Consider the following 20,125-nt stretch of genomic DNA (forward strand, 5'->3'; position numbering starts at 1 on the left):
TTCCCCAGATTACGAGTCTATCGCTCTTAACCACTACACCACACTGGCAAAGCTAAAGAATAAATGCTAAAATGCATGTAAAAATGCATTTATCATTTTTAGGATAACAAAAATTCTGTTTAACAATTCAGAATGGCCACTGGCTGTGGATAGGTAAACCCATCCCTCGTTGTATCACAGGGCAATGTGATCAATTTGTATCTTCCCATGGCAAATATATTTCTTCTCGCATTGTTAAAAAATGCAGCTACTTATCTTATTTGCTATTTCAAAATAATCAGAAAACAGTGAAGGATTTGCGTTTCTCTCTTTTGATTTTACTCTCTGGTTTTGGAGAGATATGGTATCTGTGTTGATTACCTAGCCTTCATAATAATTAAGCTCAGAAGTATTTTCCATGTGTTTGGAGTATTTCTTCTAGCATCTCTTTCTTCTAGCATCTATTAATAGCAGGTTGCTTCAGAGATTAAAGCTGATATTTCACAAACTGCCAAAAATCTAGCTATTGTGATCTCTCCTCACAGCTTTGCGGGAACCTTATCAATTAAAAAATAGTTTATTCTTTATCCTCTCTCTTGTTCTGCATCTAATTAGTTGATATTGCTAACTACCTCCAGCTTTAGCATGTGCTGTTTTTAACAGAGCTGAGGGCATTCTGTGTTGCTTCTTAATGCATATCCATTGCTGTTTAATGACCTAATTACTGTATTGCCAGCAGTTATTTCACTTAGGTTGGGCATATTGATTTCCTTCACAGGAGTGAGTATCTGCTGAAAAGTGTGATTTTCTCAACTCACAGCGAGTGTACAGTAGTGTTGTTTGCACCATCAGGACTGCAGCAGTAGAACAGGACAGAGGATAATCTCTTATTTCACCAGCAAAGAGAATGGTTGAAAGTGTGAATGCATATGAAATGATCATATAAACCAAACATAAGAAGAAGTATTTAATGTGGGACCAGATACATTGGCCCAGATTTTCACTTGTTTGAGGAGTGGGGGAAGAATGGTTGAAAAAACAGTTTGTTTTCATGCAGCGAGTGAAATCAGTTGGCGATGACTGGATTTGCCATTAACACAAGGCAACAGAGGGTTCTCTCCTCCCCTGCAGTATCTTCCTTTTATTTATTTTTTTAAAAAAGATTTGCCAGTACTTCAAAGTGCTCACTGCAGTGAGCAGCCTAGCAACTTCCTCATTTGCCACAGAATGTCCCAATGTGAATGTTGGCAAAGCCTTTTGTTATAAAAGAAAGACAGAAAGTGCCTTGCTGCACCTGCCCCCTGAGGCTGCTGAAGAGGTCACTTACAACACTTAAGAATTCATTCACATGTGCTTGTTCATCACTTGATAACCGTAGGATCAGGTGATGAGTTCCACTTGTGAAGGGGCTATCAGATATCAACACCACAGAAATTTGACATGTCAGTGGAGAACATTCTCACATTTAATGTAAGGTTTCAAGTTATGCTCCCGGCCAACAACTGCATTCCTGTGGTGAAGTGGGCAGGGATTCCTTCCGCCACACACGCAATGTAACATTTGATGTGGCCACTCAAATGTGAAGGCCTGAACACACAGAGCCCCAGTTTACATGGTTATTCCTCATCCCCCCCCCCCACTTCTACCAGAAGTAGGCATGGGGGAGAAATTCAGTTCAGTTTATATTTAAAGGCGAATCTACCCAGTTTGCACTTCCCAAAACATAATGTGAACTGTAATGCAGCCGTCCTTCAAAATTCACACTTCCCCAAATTTTGCAATGCAATTCTCTAGCCAAGTACACAAAAGCATACACTAAGTGTGCAGAAAAATCTATATACAGTGAAAATAATAACTAAATTGCATTGTATTACGGGAAATTATTTGTAAAAACATGTACATTGGGTAAAATTACATACAAAACTGTGTATATCAGGAGAAATTTTCATTCCCTGTTTAGGGAAGTTTTTAATGTTTGATGTTTTATCGCATTTTTTAATATTCTGTTGGAAACCCAGCCAGATGGGCATGGTATAAATAATGTTGTTGTTGTTGTTGTTGTTTTAAAAAGTTGCAAGCGAATGTGGAAATGTGGATAATTGAACTTGAGATTGGAGAAAAAGAGAAACAAAAGCTGACACGGATTTGCCCATTCCTTATCAGGAATGTACAGATCTTCCCCAGTTTTCCCTTCTGATGAAAGCCCCAAATGCTCCCTTAGTTGACAACTGCAACCGAGCTTTAGGGTGGTGATCATCTCTTGGTCTTCCTCTGTGGAAACAGAAGCACTGCAACTGTTTCACCATCTGTGAGTCGGATTGGAGTTTAGCAAGCAATTCTATGCTGATGGTTGCTCACAGGCAAGTTTTGCAGGGATGAAAGGGAGGCTGGCAACTGAGCTCTATTGACCGTTCAATACTGCTTTAATTCCACATTTCAATTTCTCAATAAACTGACAGGTCTAGTGCAGAGTGTGCATGCTGGGGCAATGACAGAATTGACATGAATTCAACTTATTTGTATTCTGCTGGCTGTTAGCTAGCTCTAGCAAAAAGATGTAGAAAATCAAATGTTTATTGTAGTAAACATCCTCAGACAGAGCAGAGGCCTTACCCACCAATTTTTCCAACGTTCCACTTGGTTTCTCATAAAGGGGCAGCAAAGTATCATCAATCAATAAAGGTGAGGGTTCAGACTCCACAAAAGCTCAAACCCATGGCAATAAGTAACAGAAAATTCCACTGCTTTCGGTCCTGTTAACAATTTGGTATGCCATTCCATAGATACCTTTGCATCAGTCTTGCATTCTTATCCCAGAATATACATTGACTAAACCACTATACGAATCTATAGCCATATGGCCAAAATAGGGCCATAGAGTGGGTGAAATCAAGCACAGGCATATCAAACATTTTTAGAAGGCCTTACAAAGAGGTTAGCAACTATTAGGTGTGTATATACATCCCCAGGTTTGAAGGATAACTGTTTTAATTTTGCTTACACAAAAGTAGCAAACAAAAAGGAGTGCAAAACTATTTAAGGTGAATTCTTTTTCTATAATGAATCTTGATCTCTGTTGCTGCATGAGATATTAAATAGAAGGTTATGGCATTTTTGTGAGCGGACTAAATCAATAAGGTTTTCAAAAGCATGAGAGGGGAAATATATTTGATGGACATAAAGAGCTGTGAGCAGCCAAACTACAATAAAAGCCACATTTTCTGTCTGCCTCAATTGAGGGGAGGGGTGAAAATTAAGAGAAAATGTTGTGTCTTGCCAGGGAAGTTCAGAATTTTGCTACATTATTATTTCTATATGCATTTGTTCACGTTTGTGTGAACTTATTTAAGCTGTGTTAAAATAATTTGAAGATCAAGTTTTACAGGGTCATGCTGTGTCAGACCAGGAAGACTCAAATTTATTTTTTTTACAGGTGTGTGTGTGTGTGTGTGTGTGTGTGTGTGTTAGGAATACAGAAGATTTTCATAATAACAATAAAATAAAATGTTCATTTCCGTGTACCATACACAATAAACATACTTCATTTTTCTACAAAGCAGTTGTAAGGGTTGTCTTCCCTCTCTTACCCTAACCAAACATGATAGTTTTATCATATTCAATATAATTTTAAGTTGCATTATGCTTTTATATTATTTTATTCAGGTCTATGCAAATTGTTTTTATTTTAACATTTCTTAATTTTATTTAGCTATGTAGTTCCCTTTTGTTATTCTTGCTTATACTAGATGATAGTCTGATGACAAATAAACCAAACTTATCTGAGGTAATGATTTTTAGATTTCTAAATTACACATTTTGCATGTGTATAAAAACTCTGTGCAATGAATTCTGGCAATGTGCATTATTCACAAATGTGTATTTGGAATCCCATTCAGAAAGGAGCACTGTGGGAGTGTTTGAAACAGTGATTCTGCTGGTACGGAGAGCCACCTTGGGAAGCACAAAACACAGGCCTGACTGGGAAGTATCTATATCCAGGACAAGAGAGGAGGAATTAAGCAGCACGAGAGCATGGGATGGTTGAAGAACGTTGGAGAGCAAAGCTGCTTCATTCTACTTGCTCACCATGATGGCCATTTGCACATGTACCCAGACGCTCACAGTTCAAATCCAGTATACTCTGGCAAATGCTTTTGTACAGCTCCTGTATGTCCCAGCAAACTGTGACTTATGGCACCAGGAAACTGGAAGCCGCTTTAGACTGAATGAAGACATTAGCCCACCTGGCTCAATATGTTTACAGTGACTGACAGCCGCTTTCCAGGATTTCAGAGAGAAATATTTCCCAACCCTATCTGAAGATGCCTTGGATTGAACCTGGGATCTTTTCCATGCAAAGTATATTCACTGAGATACGACCATTCCAATACAATACTCTCCCAATACATTATTCTTCCTGTTTTGATTGGTTGGTGGCTGACACAGGAAATTTCCCAGTTCAACCAGATTCTCAGCATGTAATAAATTTGTATCATCCAGCGCAAGATACTGCAAATGGTCCATATTTTGGTTCTCTTTCCCAAACTACTGCTACTTGTGGAGAGTGCTGGATCCGGCGTCCTGTTTGCTGGTTTTCTTAATATTCTGTCTGATGATTCAGACAGTGAATATAGATTTTTCTTCCCCCATGGAGAATGTTGCTGGCTGGTAGATAATAAATGGAGAAGATAGTTCACTGGATTTTTCCCTGATGGCTTCCACTGAGCCAATATGTATCATCTGTTCTAATGAGTCCCCGTCACAAGAACAGTGACTAAAGTTTAAAATAACAACATAAAAGATTTCTTCCCACATCATGTTTTGTTTTTCTCCTGGTCTTCTTGTTACTTTTTCCAAGTGTAGCATTTGCATAGCAAGCAACCGCACGGCTGTTTTTTACAAGATGGTAATTAATTTCAAATTATCTTGTTCCACTCAGAAGTGAATTCCTTTTAATAAAATAATGATTTCAAAGTAGCTCTTTTTAAGTTTCATTTTTCTAAGGAGATGCAAAGACAGGCTGACTTGGGGCCAAATCATTTTGAACCTATTAATAGAGCCCTTATCAGAAATGATTATAGAGGAAGACATTTTGGTGGTGGCAGGGGCCGGGGGGGCAGGGGGAATAGGGCATACGTATGCCCAGGCTTCAATGTTTTATGGGCAACACTAAAAATACTAATCTTATAAGATGAACAGCCGCATCAACTGACATTTAGTCAGACAACATAGAGCCAGTTTTTTGGGTATAAGCATAAAACTCTTTCCCCATATAACCTTGGGCAACTCACCATTTGTTTGACTAACAAACCACAACACTTTGTTTAAAGTAAAATGGGAGAAAATGGTCCTGGGATAATCTATCCTGCATGTTAGGTCTGAAAAGAAATCTAAGACATTGTTTAGTTTATATGTCAATCTACACAGCTGGGCATTATTATAGAAGTTTTATTATAGAAAGAGAAGTTGTAAGGTGGCTTTTTCTTACATATACATTTTGATCATACTTTCAAGTGCTGGATGCTCAAAAAATTCCTATTATGGGTAAGTTTCCTCTTTTGAAATCAAATGTGGCTGTGTTCAATTTCCTTGCCAATTCACTTTTGTATATGTTGTGTATATGTTGCATTTGACAACTTTGTGGTCAGTTAAACCACACTTATGTCTCCCATCAGGTCCTGGGTTTGGCACTACTTACAATTAAGGCCAGGGTTGCCACCACTTTGGTTGACTCCATTGTCAACTGTTCTGAATAGGGCTAATGCTGCAATGGTATAATGTGGGATTTATGTCAAGAAAGAACTGGCAATGGCTTCAAACCTGAAAGGTCTCTGTGGGAAAGAGAGGTGACAGAAAGAAGCCTCTCATGCTTCCCTTCTCCTTTTATTGTTTATTAGGTTTAAACTTCTGGTCATAATAAACTGCTTTATGTTGGGTCAGACCACTGCTGTCTGGCACTCCAACAATGGCTCTCTAAGGTATCAGTCTGAAGTCCCTGGTTAGCACTGGCAGCTTATATCCCTTTACCTGGACATTCCAATGAGCACACACAAAGAAGCACACACAAAAATACAGGAAATATGAAGCACTCAGGTTGGAAGTATGACAAACAAGACCAGTGAAGCTCTCATTTCCATAGCTCCTAAAATATTTAGCTTTTATGCTGGGACAAGATGAAAGCAGGAAAGGGATTCAAAAAACAAAACAGTACATAGAAAGGGAAAAACTGGTTAGAAAACAACAAAGAAAAACAAGGCAAGCTCCCTCAGTGAATTTTGTCTGCGATTCATCAGTATTCTATGGTTTCAGTGGAGGAAAACAGGAAGAAATGTAGCTCTGAATCCAAATTACACTGAATAGAATACCACTCTATCCAATTGTAGGGAAACAGAACTGAAGAACATTTTCATCTCTACTAGCCTGATAAAAGCACCTATTCAGAAGTAAGGATTCAAATAGGAGGTTATGAATAAAGTAATGCACAAGGACAGTGTTTCCTATATTTTGGGTTCCTGAGTCAAAATTGATAGTAGGGGTCTCAAAGTGCAGCGTCCACCTGGTGCCTTATTTCCAGGGCCACCAGCACTATTCCTGCTCTGCAAGAAGGATGCAATCATAGACAGTACAAACCTACAAAGCTCTGGCCTCAGAGCTTGCTCCTCAATCTGAACAACCCATCACTAGCAATGGAAGAATATCTCAATTTCATTTTCTTCCCATTTATTTATTTATTTGTTTAAATGTATATACCACCCTTCACCTGAAGATCACAAGGCAGTTTACAGAATTTCTCATTTTTCCACTCTGAGGTTCAGTTATCTACATTTCCACATCTGTCTGTAGTTTGAAAGCAGGGGAGGGAGTCCTCAAGAGAGCTTGTCAGCATTTTTCTGCTAATTTCTCCTATTAAACAAATTTGTGTGCAAACGTTTTGCAAAGCAATTTCCGCTGATGCATTTTTGTATCTTATTTTCACTAATATATGCATTTATATGCACAGTTTACCATAGTATATGCATTTTTGTCTGCATTACTTGGCGTGACAAAATGCACCAAAGGGCCAGTTTTGAAGAATAGCTGGGCTTCAGTTTGCATATTGTTTTGAAAAGTGAATTGAAATGAATGTGATGTGAATTGAATTCAATTTAAGCTGACTGGAATGCCTCCTCCATCCTTCAGAGTAGCAATACAAAGCCATCTTGCCTTGCTTTGCCTGCACTTCACTGGACTGCAGAACTTGCGCCTTGGCCATGACTATGCTTCTGTTTTGCCTTCTGGCTAACAGCTCAAGCATCCTGGAGTGCAATTACTACTGTACCCTCCCCTTGGTCCACATAGGGATGGGGCCATACTGTCTGGCAATGAAAGTGCTTCTGGCATTCCTTTATGCCTTTCACTCTGCTACGCAGGCTGCATCAAAGATTCTTAGTGCATCCTGATTCCTTTCTTCCTACTTTGGGCTGATTTCACCAACCATATGGTGTCAGAGAGAGACCAATGTTGCCCAGGGCCTACCAACTCCAAGTGAATAGAGTGGTAGATTCATCCATCTTCTCTGCTTTGTTTTCCAAGGCATTCTTCAAAACCTCTTGAAGCACAGTTTGGGAATCATTGCACTGGGCCTAGAACCAAGGCACTAACGTTAAGCAATTTATTTTGAAGTGGATCCCACTTGTGAAAAAATGGTTTAAGATAAGAGCCACCAACCCATTTTGGACAGGGGACACTTTTGCAATTTTGAGGAAGTGCGATGAGCACCCGTCAAAAACTGCTGCCAGTGCAAACAGGAACTGAATAGGAAGAGCAAAAGACTCTTATGTATTGTGGATACCTGAGGAAATATTTTCTGAGACCTTTTGTGGGCACCTTAAGAGGTACAGTGGTGCCTTGCAAGATGAAATTAATCCGTTCTGCGAGTCCCTTTGTCTAGCGGTTTTTTCGTCTTGCGAAGCAACCCTATTAGCGGATTAGCGCTATTAGCGCTATTAGCGGTTTAGCGGCTATTAGCAGCTATTAAAGGCTTAAGGGATTAGCGGATTAGCTGCTAAAAGGCTATTAGCAGCTTAGCGCCTTAGAAAAAGGGGGTGGGGAGCGGAAAAAACCCTCAAGAATCGCAAGACATTTTCGTCTTGCGAAGCAAGCCCATAGAGAAATTCGTCCTGCAAAGCACCTCTGAAAACGGAAAACCCTTTCGTCTAGCGGGTTTTCCGTCTTGCAAGGCATTCGTCTTGCGGGGCACCACTGTACTCGTGTGGCAACTGGCATCTGCAGGTGCAGCACTGGCAACCCTGATTTAGGCATTACAAAACTGTAACATCATTTTAATTTTAAGTGTTATGTTTATTATTTGTGTGCACACTATTAATTTGAGATGATGGTGATGATGGATGACAAAAATATCCAGTGCTGAACAGGTTAAAAATAAAGAGTGGCATTAGGAAAGTTGCTTAGGAACACACATTCTCAAGCTACAACCCTGTACAAACTTACTTTGGAGTAAGCACCATTAAAATCAGTGGGGCTTATTTCTGAGTAAACATGCACAAGAATGCACCATGTCATGGATACAACTCCCATCAGCTCCAGGTACCTGACCAATGGTCAAAGATGATGGGAGTGTTTTTAAACAACCTCTGGAAGGCATCAAGTTGGCTAGCTCTACACTACATGATCTGGTGTTAATTCCCCATTATTTTTGTTTGTGAAGGCCTGCCAGTTTTCTGTTGAAGCCTTTGCAACAAATGGTACTTAAGAATGGAGGGGTAGGGGGAATGATGCAAAATTATTATATTGGATCTTTTCTTCCATATAGCAATATAAATAAATGGAATCTTATTTGTCAGGGGGCTTATCGAGTTACAGGAATCATTGCTACTACTATCTTCTAAAAATGCAAATATTGCCCTTTTTACAAATACAAGATTCTTTGCCCCAGACTCCTTGTAGTTTAAGTATTCGGTTGTTTAGACTATTTCAAATCTCAACTGGCAGTAGCGACATGCTGGAGGGGGGGAGGGGAGAGAAGGAGAGAGAGAGAGAGTGCCAAAGAATGTTTGATAACAGAGTCAGGAGACAAATGTTTTACGACGAATCATTGTTGGAAAGCATGAGTACTGCTAAATGCCATCAGCATCTACTGTCCACCAGAAGCTTGGTCTGAATACTAAATTATCAACTTCATTCTCTATTCCTTGCTGATGACAGGGTGGCTTTGCAAGATTAAAAAACAAAACCATTGCCGCTTCATTAGTACCCCAGGAATTGTCCAGTGATTTAAATGATTAATCCTGTGTAAACATTGTAAAATCTATGTAGAGGCAGTAACTCTGATCTGCACATCTCATGTGACACCTGATAAGCCATGCTATTTGATATCTAATGATTGATATTTGGCTGTCTATGCCTTCCACAGTGCGATCCCCTCCAGATGTTGGTGGTCTTCAACTCCAGCCATTCCTGATCACTGGCCAAGTTGAAAGGGGCTGATGGGAGCTGGAATTCAAGAACGTGTAGAGGGCACCATGTTGGCTATTCCTGGCCTATGTTATTCATTCAAGCCCCTCTCCTCTTGGACTCTCTGAAAGGCCATCAGCTATGCATCTTATTAGAGGAGATGGAATGGGAGAGAGGCCCTTTTTGTTGGCCTAACCAACATTTTGACCTCATCTTGGACTTCAGTAGTGTCCAGCCACTCTGTGGCAGATGGAGGACTATTTTTTTGTATACTACATTTCTTTTGTTTATTTATTGGATTTATTTCTCAGGGAAAGGAGGCTATACATATTAGTAAAATGAACATCGATATATTATTTGATATCCAGTATTTGGTAGCCTAGGTTTCACTATCAGTAACATTTGACATTTTAGATGAGACATACATTATTTATCATTCTGTTTATATTTTTTATATTCATTTACCTGAGAAGAGGATTAGGAGTTGATATTAAAATGCATATTATCTGAAAAACAGGAAGAGAATAACAACTGCAGAATGTTTGTAGCCCAGGAGAATGGTCTTTCAACTGCCACTCTCTTGGGCTCTGCATCAATATACCAGAGCTAGTTTTTTGTACTCCAAAATTATAGCTCACTAGGGAATACAACAAATTTAGACAAGAACTGGGTGGCAGAATTAATGCAGTATATGTGACAAAAATTTGTCAACATACAAATAAATACATAAAACTAGGACACAATATCCCAGCTGATATGTTTAAAAGCTCCTGGTGGTCACTTGTCAGAGCATGGATCACACAGACTGAAGGAGGCAATGGTAAGACCTACGGACGCTGTTCTTTTGGACAATTGTGACTGCTCCCCCCCCCCAAAAAAGCCAGTTGCAGTCATGCTAGATGCAAGTGCATAAGTACCAGTTCATATAAGTGGCATCACCACACAATTCCCATTGGACTTACCTCCACCTAGGCCAGTGTTTCTTAACCTTGGGTCCCCATATGTTGTTGGACTACAACTCCCATCATCCCTGAGCTCTGGCCTTCTAGCTAGGGATGATGGGAGTTGTAGTTCAACAACATCTGGGGACCCAAGGTTGAGAAAGGCTGACCTAGGCTCTCATGTGCATGACCATGTGGGCTTTTAACCATATGTCCTGAGGCACCCTGACTCAAAAGCCTTTTTCAGGTGTTGAAGTAAACACGGGTGGTGAGTGCCCCATTCCACCTCCATTTGTCACCTTGCAGCTTGTGAAAATTGAAGTTTTGAATTTACCAAGAGTCTAAAAGGGTGCCTGCACAACTACAGAATGCTTCTCATTTCAAACCTTTGCTTTCTGTGAGTTGGAAGGTGAAAGAAATGGTGACAGTGGAAGGTGGAGATGACACCAATGACAACAATTTTTATTATTTGTACTCTGCCCATCTGACTGGGTTGCCTCAGCCACTCTGGGTGACTAGTGACCCCATCCTTGCTGCTCCCTCTTATGTGTTTACATTACTCTAATTTTAACAAGTGAAGAGGGCTGAACTTAATGTTGAAACTGGAAATCACAGACCTCACTCCAAAAACTGATGAGCAAATGTAAAGCCAGTATGACATGGAAGCATTTGAGACAAGATACTTTTCATGAAAGATGAGAAACTGCAGGAATCGTGTCTCCTGTATATAACTGTCAAGTCTGATGGTTATTGGAGCATAACGCCTCTCTTTATCCTCACCGTTATGAGGACCTGTATGTGGCCTCTGACAAGTGACAGAAGCCATATGAAACTTCCCATGACTGGGATGACAAAGATTAGAAAGAGCTTAATATCATGCTACATTGGAATCAGAATTGACAGCCATATACAAGAGGCACTGAGCATTGCATTTAGTGATCTGGAGCATTAGATATGCATTTATCTATATTCTCTTTAAGACAGACTAAACAAATGTGTGTGGTCAGAAACCAATTAGATAACATTTTCTTAAATTGCTGATAGTATCCATCTAACTAAGAGATTGCCCAATCTGAAGTGAAATAAAATTGCATTTTGACAGCCCTACACAGAGTAATTGAAGCTTGAGGCTATTCCTGTCCAAGAATGGCCATAGTTGGCATACCAGTCATGGCTGGTAAATAAAAAATGACAAACATTGGTATATGCAGGCATGTGAGCTAGTGTCTTTTGTGGATTTATTTGCAAGTCAGGTACAGATACACAGTAGGGCTGAGACAAATATTCACAAATATTTGAAATTTCCCCAGATTTCCTCTATTGCTACTCAGATTTGGAATTTGAAATCTGCGGCAGAACTTGGTGTCCCAAATATCTTGTGGCACCCTGTGCAATGCCCAAATCTGCCCCCCCCCATGGCTCATGCATTATTTATCCCCATGGGCTACTGCAACCTCATCCAAGCTTGGATTTCTCTTTTCTATCTCTCTTGAAACCCTTTTCAAGGAAAGAAACAGCACACCTTTTCTCCAACACCTATAATGAATAAGAGTGAATTTGCTATTTTTTACTAATCGTTTGGATTAGTGTCAGCCTACAGAAGACCCATACAAACTTTCACAGCGAAAATGATACCAGCGCTAACAGTGTGAATCCTCTGCTCCACTACACAGTGCCACATGTGTTTTGTTACCAACACCATAACCCAAAGATAAAACAATGCCTCTTTATGTGACTGTGACCTGGCTTTGCAGCCTTCATGAATGCACTGCCACATCGGCACTCTGGAGAAGTTGCAGTTGGATATAGCTGGATACAGTTGGCTCTGCTGTGCAAGGAAACGGGGAAGTATGGTGTGTACAAATTAGAGTCACTAGCCATTATTTGTGACCTAGCCTACCACCCTCAGCACAGCCTTGGGCAAGCAAATTGAAGTTGTAAGGAGCTATCATGGAATCATGGAATTGTGATCAATGGGTTTTAGAAGGTATCAGCTATCATGGTCCACACAAACAGCAAGAAACTGCTCCCTAAAAAGAGTTTTCTCACTGTGGCATAGAGATATCCTTCTGCAAAACGAGGCTTCCACATATCCAACCTATGTGAACGAAGTTGGACAAATGGATGTGTACCTACATGCAGTACTGTGGAGCTCACTCTGGTCCTCTTGATTTGCCTTGATACATCTTTGGTGAGGATGGTTTTCAGAGCCACTAGATGCCCTCATGTCTAACTAAGCTAGAGCTGGACTGGGGTCTCAGAGGTCAGCCCTTTCTGATTAATATTGGTGGTGTTTTTTGACGTGCCTCTTAACTAGGGGTGTCTGCAAAATTTGTGTGTTTCAAACTGTTTACAAAGGATCACATATTTTGTGCCCTCATGAAAGCAAGCGAGCACACACTGAAAAAGATTCTGTGGGCATTCGTGGGATTACAATGACCTGGATGGTATTTGTTCAAATAAATCTTTGTTTGAAAAAAATTTTTTTAAAAAAATCCTGCTACGTTAGCTTCACTTTCCACAATCCCCTTTCTGCAGACACATGTCATAATAAAATTATGTAAAATTACATGCATAAAAATGTGATCAGTAAATGGCCCAAAGTTCATGTGACAAAACACACATCCAAGTTTTTAAAAAATGATTACAAACTATTATGGAGGTGAAACACGTAGGGATGAAAGAGCATCAAAATTAGGAAAAAGAAACAACTGTGAATCAGGATAGGCTCAATGATTCACAAAAAAATGACGTGAGCCATTATCATAAATTATATCACTACTTAATGCTCATTTTCCCCCTACCATGTCAGCAGTTTTCTCTCTCAAAAAAAATCCAGGTATTCCAATTATGCTACATATCAGTCATATACATTAGGAGTAGGTCTTCTCTTATTAAATTGTTATTTTGAGAAAACAGGGCTTGCTTATAACATGAAATTACTTTTAGTTTTTCACTGCCAGTGAAGGAACTGTGGAAATGTCAATCAAATCACAGTGGGCTGAGTTGAACATATACTCAGTAATAGGTCTTAAATAGATATGAGCAAAGCTTGGAGATAGTAGCTTTCCTGAGTTTAATTTTTTGTTTTTGTTTCTGTTGCCTGGAGTTAGTACTGTACCGTTGCCCTCCTCAGTATGAGTGATGTTAAGGCTTCCGCAACTAACATACACTAAGGAAAAGGCATCTATCATGAGCACTAGCATAACCTTCTGTGGCTGGATCCTGAGACACCCCCCGCCAAGAACCCACTACCATATTCTTCTGTGAATGAACTATGGTTAAATCTTGAGTTGTCATGTTTCTTAAATATATTAGCCCAAACTGAGCAAAACTCAGGTTGGAATACTTCAAATGCCTGCACCAAAATACATCAGAAATAGGGATTATAAGTACTTTGGGGTGGTAGTCAATGCTTTTCCCACGCAGAGTAGATCCGTTGACATTAATGGACATGACTAGTTTAGGTTGATTAATTACTGTGGGTCTATTCTGAGTAGGATTTAAGTGACTAGAGTTTGGTAGCGTTACAAGCTTGGTGGATCAGGGGAATGCTGTGGACATAGTATATCTTGATTTCAGCAAGGAATTTGACAAAATACCCCATGATATGCTTGCAGAGAAGCTGGTAATATGTGGGATGGATGAGATAACAGGGGGATTTGTAGCTGGTTACTGAACCAAAAGAGTGCTCACTAATGGTTCTTGGTCACCCTGGAAAAAAGTGACAAATGGGGTACCACAAAGTTCTGTCCTTGGCCTGTTGTTGTTCAACATCTTTATAAACATCTTGGATGAAGAAATTGAGAGGATGCTCATCAAATATGCAGATCACACCAAGTTGGGAGTGGTAGATAATGCCGAAGACAGAATCAGGATTCAAGATGACCTTAACAGATTGGAGAATTGGGCACAAACTAACATAATGAATTCAATAAGGACAAATAGCAGGTTCTACACTTAGGTAGAAAGAACCAGCTGCAGAAATATAACATGGGGGACATCTGACTCGACAGTAGTAAATGTGAAAATGATTGAGGGATCTCAATAGACCACAAGCTTAACACGAGTCAACAGTGTGATGCAGCGGGGGGGGGGGGGAGCTAATGTTATTCTAGGGTGCATCAACTGAAGTATAGTGTCCAGATCTAAGGAAGTAATTTGCTGTTGTCCTACTCTATTCTACCTTGGTCAGGCCACACCTGGAGTACTGTGTCCAGTTCTGGGCACCACACTTTAAGAAGGATATTGACAAGCCGGAATGTGTACAGAAGAAGGTGACCAAGATGATCAAGGATCAAGCCTTATGAGGAACAGCTGAGGGAGCTGGGTATGTATAGCCCCAGGATAAGAGGAGAAGGAGAGTCCAAATAAACATCAGGAAAAACTTTCTGACAGTAAGAGCTGTTCAACAGTGGAACATACTTCCTTGGAGGTGGTGGACTCTCCACCCTTGGAGATTCTTAAACTGAGGTCAGATGGCCATCTGTCATGGATGCATTAGCTGAGATTCCTGCATTGCAGGGGGTTGGACTAGATGATCATCAGGGTCCCTTCCAACTCTACAATTTTACTATTCTGTGAATACAATCCTTTGTTCTTAATATTTAAAGACACTTGGGCCTGATTCAGCCAAAGTTTATCACCTTTAAATCCCAGTTATTTCAGTGGGAAAGAGTTGAGCATATTCTTAATTCTGCCATGGAAAATACATGGGACTTAAAAGTGCTTAATTTGGCTGCATCTTCTGCTGGTGGTCATGTGTTTAGGAATTTGCATGTAGGAAAGAATGGAAAAAGTAACCCAGGTATAGACGTCTTCTTTAAGCCAATCAAAATAATTAATCTGAACTAAAAGGCATGTCAACAGTTCTAAAATATGCACGGATCAGCCAAAGCTGTTGATTTTGCTATTAGAACTGACAAAGTATTCAAGCTCCAGTCCCCAGGACATTTAACCCATGATTAATTATGGAGCCATTCCAAAGGGCTTTAGCAAAACTATTCCAGAGTATGCAGTTGATTTTCCGCAAACTAAACTGCCCTGATTATTCAGTATTGTTTTCATTGTGTAGATCATAAATGCCATCAAACTTTGCTAAAGTACGGTTAATTCTCAGGAAAAAAAGATACACAACCTTAGGGAAATGGGGGGGAAATAGTTCAGTTTGCATTTAAAGGCTATCTATAAAAATTTTACTTTCCAAAAATGTATGAGAATTGAAGCACAGTTGCCCTTCGAAGTTGGTACTTATTCAAATTTTGTAACGCAGCTGTCCAACCAAATAAGGTTAATAAAATTGCATATATCAAAGGGAAGTGTGCATTAAAATGAATATGTTACTCAGTGCTTTTCTTCTAGAAAAAAAAGGTGTCGGTACTACATACCCTTGAGTACTCCCAGAAAAAAAGCACAGATGTTACTGAAAATAACATACCAAAGTGCATTGTGCTGGGGGGTATAGTCTCCCAAAAAATCTGTACATTAGCCAAAACTGCATACAAAAATGTATTTATTAGGAGAAATTCCCACTCAAATGCAAGCAGAGTGTGGTGCGGACCCAATTCAAGATCCATCTGAGAAATGTGCAGCACCTGGATAGAAGCCAAGGGCACATCTTTCATGAAGAGACAATGTGGGAGACAAATTTGAGCCACCCAAGCTATCTAGAATACTGCTTAAAATGGCAGCTGGTATTTTAATGGTGCTGCAACTCATTCTCCTATTCACCTCTCTTGGAGAAAACCCCATGGATGTCATTAACTTTTTAAAAAAGTAACTCCACCAAGTGATGTTGTGTACCAAGTTGGCAGAAGCCCACTTTGAGGGAAGCAAAGTGCATACCCTCCAACATTTATCTGATGAAAATAGGGACGTCCCATTCCATAATGATAATTTTACGATTTATACCCCACACATCTTACTGGGTTGCCCCAGCCACTCTGGGCAGCTTCTAACATACATAAAAACATAATAAAACATTAGACATTTTTTTAAAAAATACCCTTCCCTATACAGGATTTCATTCAGATGGTTCAGGGGTCGGATAACTACATACCCTCCAACATTTCTCCAATGAAAATAGGGACATCTTAAGGAAAAGTGGGACATTCCAGGATCAAATCAGAAACCAGGATGGCCCTGGAAAATATGGACACTTGGAGGGTCTGAAAGTATCTAAAACCTCGCCTGATAGGCCCATTTGAATCAGCCAGAGCCTTTTAGCAGAGACCCTGTCTGGTCACGTAGGTCTTCACAAATTGTCTGTACTGATCAGGAGATGGAACTCTTGAATATCGAATGCCAACAACCTCAAGTCCACCCAAACTGAATTTAAGATTGAGAAAATGAGAATTGGTCCCTTCCGTAAGCCCTTCCATCCCTATGCAATCCTATACATGCTTATTCAGAATTAAGTACACCCAAGACTTTTCTTTTCGTGCGAACTCTGTGGAACTGAATTCCAGCACCTCTCAGGCAGGTGCCAATGCCATTATAAGAGAACAAGGGAGATGTTCACGATGAGTTCCAGCACCTTTTTTTCTATTAAAATAGTACTGAGTACATCTGTGCTCAGTGGGACTTGTAGACGTGCATAGGGTTGCAGCCTAGGAATCTGTTTCTCAGTTTTCAGCCACAAGTAGAAAATAATTATGGATGCCTATACCTATAGCTATCTTTATCAGATTTAATTCTCCAGGGGAAATAAAATAGGAAAATGTACTAGGGAAAGCTATCCAAATAAAACAGATAAGTTTAGTCCAATGTTTTTACTTAAATCAAAGAAGCAATCTGTTTCAGTGGAAAAGTAAGATTAGACGAAAGAAAATCCATATTGAAATGGTTTGTTGCTGTGCAGAAGTTCAAAGTGTATTCCAAATCAGAAACTTTGCAAAGTGTTACGAATCATATGGCAGGATAAAAACAATATTTAAGAGCAGACAGCTGGCACAGCAATAATACACTGTCCTCCTCTGGGATTTGACAGGGCCATGGGCCCTATCCACCAGCACGACGCCTGGAGTGGACTCATTCTCCTACCCTTTGTCCAGAACTTTGCCTTTATTCGGCGGCAGTGGCAGGCAAGTGGGAAGCTGCCAGTTTAATATTGCCCACAAAGTGCTTTTGGGTGGCTTGCAATCTCCCGTGTGTAAGACTGTGGTGGTGCTACAGCTGTAAACCGCCCCCCCCCCTTAATCAGGTGGGGGTAGGATTCTGATGCCTATGGGAGGAAATTTTATTTATTTATTATTTCACTGCTTGATTGTAAAAAACAAAACAAAAAACAACTCAGTGGTTTATAAAAGATTAAACAGTAAAATCAAGAAAAATTTGCAACATACAAAAGCTAAAACACTGAAACAGATAAAATTACCTCAACTTTCTAAGCATCTTTGTCAGCATCCCCCTTACAGCAGAGGGAGCAGAAGTAGCAATTTTAAAATTATATTGTTACAAGGAAGTTCCTTGAAGGAACCTTTTTCATTTCTGAGATGAGCTGTGAAAAAAACCCTGACCTGCAATATTTTTTAGTTTGAATTAGGGGATAGCTTGCTATGGAGAGCAACTACTGACAATTTTCAGTCTAACCTTCATTCCCAGCAGCAGTGGGGTAACTTGAAAATTATATATATATATATATATATATATATATATGTATATATATATATATGTTTTTTTCTGAGTCAAAATAACCTGCTTGAAGCATGGAGAGACAAGACTAATAACTGAACTAGCATTTAACGGGGTGTGTGGTTTTATGAACCGGGTTGCAAAACTGGATTAGCGCTATGGATGAAAGCCCTGATGAACCACTATAAACAGAGAGGGGGTTAGAACAAAATAGAAAGGCTTGTATTGTACTCTTGTTCAGGAAAGATCTTGCATCAAAAGCAAATTTCTCCATTTACTTTCTAGCCTCTGTGAAATTTTAAATGTGCATCAGAGGCAGTGAAGGACTGAGATTCAACATCCACTTGATTCAAGTTCCATTTTTAAACTGAGCACTATTTCTTCTTTCACTTTCTCTCATTTAATTCCTTCTTGAGCTGCTACTATTTATGAGTTTCCCAGCCATGCATGCTTAGGTCAATATTTTGGTTCTACTACTCAGAAACCCAGCAAATACTGAACGTCATAATGCTGAGTATATTTCATCATGAAAAATTTATAGGATTAATTTAATCACCTCTCTTTCTTCCCAGAATGTCCACAAACATTGATTTTGTCAGATTAATTCATTATTCAAATGTTAATGTAAACTGTTTATTCTCTAGCTTGATGCTGCCCAGAATGTGTTGTTTAGTTACATAAATCACATGGAAATATTTATTTCCAATTGTCTAACAGGACAGAAGCAACTCTCTTAAACTTCCTACTAAGAATGCATACTCCAACCACACAGATAGTTCTTTTTCATGGAAATGCCATTTAATTCCAAATTTAGTTGGTCCATAAGAGCTGAAACATTAATGTTGATTAATAAAATATTACTTCCATGTTTAGTAACAATCATTCATACACAGTGCTTCATTTCAGTTTGCAAAACTGAATTCAGGACATTATTAATTACTGGGTCTGTACATGATTACTCCTGAATCCAAAGTGTGACTTCTGACAGATAAAGAGGCTCGAGGATCTGGAAGGAAGAGCAGAGCCTCCACTTGTCGCTATATTCCAAGGACTGTCCTGGATTTACAGAAGCCGTCCTGGTTTCTGATTTGATCCTGGAATATCCTGCTTTTCCTTAGGACATCCCTACTTTCATTGGAGAAATGTTGGCGAGTACGGAGTTATATGACCCACAAGCCAAGGAGATAACTGTACAGTGCTACCTCAGGTTAAGTACTTAATTCATTCCTGAGGTTCGTACTTAACCTGAAACTGTTCTTAACCTGAAGCACCACTTTGGCTAATGGGGCCTCCTGCTGCTGCTGCGCCGCCGCTGCACAATTTCTGTTCTCATCCTGAAGCAAAGTTCTTAACCTGAAGCACTATTTCTGGGTTGGCGGAGTCTGTAACCTGAAGTGTATGTAACCCGAGGTACCACTGTACGGCACAACCTTTAGAAGACATCTGAAGGCAGCCCTGTATAGGGGAGTTTTTAAATGTTTAATGTTTTATTATGTTTTTATATATGTTGGAAGATGCCAAGAGTGTCTGGGGCAACCCAGTCAGATGGGTGGGGTAATAATAATAATAATAATTAATAATAGACTAGGACGTCCCTATTTTCATTGGAGAAATGCTGGAGGGTATGGAAGAGTTTTAAAAGGCCACTCGAATGGTAAGTGACATGTCCTCAGAATACTTTCAGAATTGTCACAGCACAGTCTTGCTTGGCAAGTATCACTTGAGGGGACTGCATGTTTGAACATCCCACCACAAAAAAAAACAACACCTCCATAGAAAATTTGGGTGCAGGAAGAGAGCATTTCTTCCTAAAGTGCTAGATCACTATATGCAGGATTTTTTAAACATGAAAGAAGTGTACAGCAGAGCAGCTAACCAGGGAGCATAGCAACATGCTGGTTGAATCACTCACCCATAGCAGCCTAGCTGTATGATTTTTTTTAAAAAAAAATCCCTGCCACTTTAAATACGCTAAAAAAGTGTACAATTCTCTTATATTAAATACATTATACTTATAATATTAAATGTATATTATAAATACATATATTCCAGGTTTGCTAAAGTAACCAGCACACAAAGAGATGCATAGTAATGCATTTAAGTGTATAAAATATGTATGT

At 39.6% G+C, this 20,125-nt stretch overlaps 1 protein-coding gene across 1 annotated transcript in view; it reads right to left on the minus strand.

Annotated features, from left to right (window-relative positions):
- Nucleotides 1-20,125, minus strand: part of LOC310677313 (uncharacterized protein) — a 728,781-nt gene that overhangs the window by 471,831 nt on the left and 236,825 nt on the right. Inside the window, exon 7 of the mRNA XM_083440141.1 lies at nt 6,730-6,882. The gene's annotated coding sequence lies outside the window, so the exon portion shown is untranslated. The remainder of the gene's footprint in view (nt 1-6,729; nt 6,883-20,125) is intronic.

Source organism: Podarcis tiliguerta (genome assembly GCF_965153285.1).
Source record: "Podarcis tiliguerta genome assembly, chromosome: 5".
Taxonomy (NCBI): domain Eukaryota; kingdom Metazoa; phylum Chordata; class Lepidosauria; order Squamata; family Lacertidae; genus Podarcis; species Podarcis tiliguerta.